The sequence below is a fragment of the Mustela putorius genome, unplaced genomic scaffold, assembly GCF_011764305.1.
Source record: "Mustela putorius furo isolate JIRA1106 unplaced genomic scaffold, ASM1176430v1.1 tig00000407_pilon_pilon_pilon, whole genome shotgun sequence".
NCBI lineage: Eukaryota > Metazoa > Chordata > Mammalia > Carnivora > Mustelidae > Mustela > Mustela putorius.
In genome coordinates, this window is record NW_025421373.1 from 9,863,998 (window position 1) to 9,868,830 (window position 4,833).

Here is a 4,833-nt window from a genome sequence, read left to right on the forward strand (position 1 = left end):
CCAAAGAAGACGCTTAACGGTTGAGCCACCCAGGTGCCCCTTAAAGGAACTTTAGAAGTGAAGTCCACTTTCTCCATTTTACCTAAGAAGCAGCCCAGGAAAACTGAGTGACTTGCCCAAAGTCACATACTTGGCCAGTGAGCTGGATATAGACTACAGGTGTTTGCAGTTCAGTAAGTCCCAACCATCTGAGAATTTGAAACAAAAAAGAGGAAGACAGAAATCTTCCAAAGGACCTTCCTTTCTCCTTCAGCCCAGGCTCCTCTAGAAGCCATCCTTAAGTTGCTATCCTTTCTCAGAGACTTTATTGAGGAGTCTGAGCTGAGACAAATGAAGGAAACTCTACCAGCACTGATGTTCTGGTTCCTTTCCCCCAACTATTCCTTCCACTTCCAGGGATTTACCTTCACATGAAATGTAGACAGTTTCATATTCAAGGGACTTTCATCACAAAATTATTGAAAAGGCAAAGTTTTACCCAAAATAAATGCCCCAAATAGGGCAACAGTTAAATAAGTCATGATACTGTTATACAATGACATAATACAAACTCCCTGAAAAGGCATGCCTTGATAATATAATGAATTCATGCATGTCATGAAAAAGTATTAACAGTTAATGAGTGCTTTGCATAAATCAGGTACTAGCTAAGCATTTGACATATACTATCATATTTAGTTCTGCCAGCAGTCTCTGAAGGAAGTACAACTGTCATATCCATTCTACAAATGAGGAAACTGAGGTTCCCAAAGGGTAAGTAACTCACCCAAGCTAACACAACAAGCAAAAGCAGAGCTAGAAATTTTAGAAAAATGATTAGAATGACAGGTTTTAAAGATCAGATGTACAACTTCATGCATTATATTATTCCATCTATTTTATTAAAAGGAAACACCATCTAAGGGAGTTTTCTAAGGATGCTCAGTATTTTTCACGTGTTCTACAAAGAATAAATATTTCTCTTATTTGTCTTCTTCACTTATTTTAAGACACAATAAAAGTTTTTGTTTTTGTTTTAACTATTGCTCTCAGGGAAATGGCAATACATAATCAGAATTTGATGGAGGGGCAAGAGAGAGAGGAGAGAAAAAAGAAGGGAGATCCCTTTAAAAGAGCAAGGGGGAAATTCAGAGAGGTTGAGCCCCCTTGCTGCCTACACCCTGCTCCCATCAGCTCCAAGCTCACTCCCCAAGCTCTAGCTCAGGGCCTGCCTTTATCAGTGATAGTCTTCCCAATTCAGGAAAGACCAAGAGGAGGGAGATAGTTGCTGCTTGCCTCATGTTACCAACCACCCAAACACCTACGTTATCCAGCTCATAATTTCCCCAGAAGCACTCTGAATGAAAAATGCTGGAGTCTCTTGTTCTATGCTGCATTTTTATTTATTTATTTATTTATTTTAAACAAGTGTCTTCTTCTTTTTTTTTTTTAAGATTTTATTTATTTATTTGACAGAGAGAGATCACAAGTAGACAGAGAGGCAGGCAGAGAGAGAGAGGGAAGCAGGCTCCCTGCTGAGCAGAGAGCCCAATGCAGGCCTCAATCCCAGGACCCCGAGATCATGACCTGAGCCGAAGGCAGCGGCTTAACCCACTGAGCCACCCAGGCGCCCTATGCTGCATTTTTAACCAGAGAGTAAGAACCCAGCACCCACCTCAGATCTCTTAACTCCAAGAACTCATTCAATGCCAGTACTCAGAATTTCACATATTGCACAAGAGGTTTTATGGAAGAGGCCAGGAAGGTCAGAGGTAAACACAAGAGTCCCTTTCCTGTTTTCTTCTCTGGGAAATATGTGTGAAACAACTGTTTTTAGACAGTGGACAACCAGCATCAGATAACTGTAACCCCCATGAGAAGGGAAAGAAATGAAATTATTCTGATGATGACCTCTATGATATTTTTCCCTGAAGGCATTTACCAGACTCCAGGTCATGGAAGTGGAAAACAAGCAGAGCACAGTGGTCTCACTTAGTGAAAGAGATCTTCAGTGAAGTTTACGTAAGATGAGGTGACTGAAATTTGCAGGCCAGTGAAGACAGAATTATGTGGAGATATAGCTTTAGAACTCTGCACACAGACCTCTTTGAGTATTTGACTAAATACCAACTATGCACATGCACCAGGTACTACTAACCTTGTGCATTCTTTTAGGGCAATACTGCATTAGACCAATCAAAGAAAAATAGAAACTTCACTGAATACCCAAGATTTTTTTTTTCCCACTGAAGATCCCATAAAAGGCAGGCCATAGAGTTAGGGCCAGACTAATCCTAGAGCAATGATATTCTGTATTTGCCCTAACAAAAGCTTAAAAACAATCCTCAAAATGATGAAGCTGATCCACAAGTAAATTAATTACATGACAGAACAAATCCATCCACTCTTCTGTTTAAGGAAGATAAAGAGATCCACAAACTTAAATGCACTGTCCAGCATTGAATCAAAAAACACTAAATATTCAGAGAAACAAGGAACTATGACCCATAATCAGGAGAAAAGTTAATCATAGAAAAACACTCCCCCCCCCCAAAATGAAAGAAATTATGGAATTAGTGGATGATTATGGAATTAGTGGATGATGGATTTAAAACAACTGTTTAAAATATTACAAATATGCTCAAGGATCTAGAGAAAAGCATAAACACAATGATTAGAGAAACAGAATATATAAGAACCAAATGGAACTTCTAGAGATTAAAAATACAAAACTGCAATATCCAAAATGAAAAATTTACTGAATGAGATTAATAGCTGGTGAACACTACAGAAGAAAAGGCCAGTAAACATTTTTAAAAGAGTAATAGAAACTACCAATATAAAGCACAAATTAAAAGGGGCTTGAAAAAATTATTGGAGCATCAATGATATATGGAACAATATCAAGTGGTCTAATATATGTGTAATTGGAGCCCTGGAGAGAGTATAGAAGCACTATTTAAAGAAATAATGATCAAGATGTTTCAAATTTTGATGAAACTCCAAGAAACCCAACAATTCCCAACAGAATAAACAATAAGAAAACCATGCCAAGGCACATCATAACAGAATTGCTAAAAGCCAATGATGAAGGAAGATTATAAAAGCAGCAAAAGAAGAGAAAATGTCCATTAAACACAAGAAAATAAAAATTAGCACTTATGTCTCATCGTGAACAAAGCAAGCCAGAACACAATGGACCAACATCTTCAAAGGTTTAAAGTGGGCCAGGGGGTGAGGGCAACTAACCAAAAAAAAAAAAAAAAAAAAAAAAAAAAAAACCTTCAAAAATGAAGTTGAAATGAATATATCTATCTTCAGAGAAACAACAACAAACGCTAAGAGAGTTCCTTACCAGAAGAGATACATTTCAAGAAGTGTTTAAAAGTGCTTCAGGCTGGGGGTGCCTGGGTGGCTCAGTGGGTTAAAGCCTCTGCCTTTGGCTCAGATCATGATCTCAGGGTCCTGGGATCGAGCCCCACATCAGGCTCTCTGCTCAGCAGGGAGCCTTCTTCTCCCTCTCTCTCTGCCTTTCTCTCTGCCTACCTGTGATCTCCCTCTCTCTGTGTCAAATAAATAAAAATAAAATCTTAAAAAAATAATAAAAATAAATAAATAAAAGTGCTTCAGGCTGAAGGACAATAATGTCAGATGGGAACTTATACCTATACAAAATAATGAGTAATGCCGTAAGTGGTAAATATACTGATAAATATAAAAGACATTTATTTTTCATTTGCTAATGTCTTTAAATGTTAATTGACCTTTAAAATAAATACACAAGTGACACAGGTTGAGATGGTGGAGGAGTAGCAGATAGAGATGACATCAGGTCACAGGAGTTCAGCTAGAGTTATCAAACCATTCCAAACACCTACAAACCCAACAGAAAACTGAAGAGAAGAAAAGCAGCAATTCTAGAAACAGAAAATAGACCACTTTCTGAAAGTTAGGATGTGCAGAGAAGTGAATCCAAAGCAACAGGAAGATAGACTGCAGAGAAAGGGGCCAGCTCCCAGCAAGCAGTGGAGCAACAAAGCACAAAATCTAAAATTTAAAGTCTGCTCCACTGAAGGGCATTGCTCCAGAGGCTAAACAGAGATGGAGCCCTCACGGGGACAGTGGTCTCAGGTCCCGTGGGGTCACAGAAAGACCGGGGGTGTCTGAGTGTAGCAGAGCTCACAGGTATCAGAGCAGGGAAGCCAGCTACAGAGATGGAGCTGAGGAGTGATATCTCAGCTTGGGGTTACCTTAAACTGTGATCTGTGGCACATTCAGGCCACTGCTCTTTGAGCAGGGACCTCAAAAGTGGCAGATCTGGGGAGACCAACCTTCCTTCTCTGGAGGCAGGAATCTGCTGGGTTTGGAGACTCCAAATGGGGCTGTGTGCTAGAGACAGAAACACTTGGTCACAGGCAGGGTGAGATCAGAGCATGGCTGGAGACCAGGGAGATGGGAGTGACTGAGCGCTTTTCTCCAAGGGCACACTGAGGAGTGGGGCCTGGAGCTCCCGGCTCCTCCAGGCCAGAGACTGTGAGGCCACCATTTTCATTCCCATCCTCCAGAGCTCTATGGAAAGCATTCAAGGAAACAAAGCTCCTGAGTGAACCCAAGCAGATTACTTAGCCCATCCCCTGGCAAGGGCAGCCCAATCCTGCCTCAGGCAAAGACATTTGAGAATCACTACAACAGCCTCCTCCCCAAGAAGATCAGCAAGAACATCCAACCAAGACCAAGCTCACTAATCAAGGAAAACAGCACAATTCCAGAGGAGGGAAAAGCAAAGCATGGAATTCATGGCTTTCTCCCCATGATTCTTTAGTCTTACAAAGTTAACTAAATTTTCTTAATTTT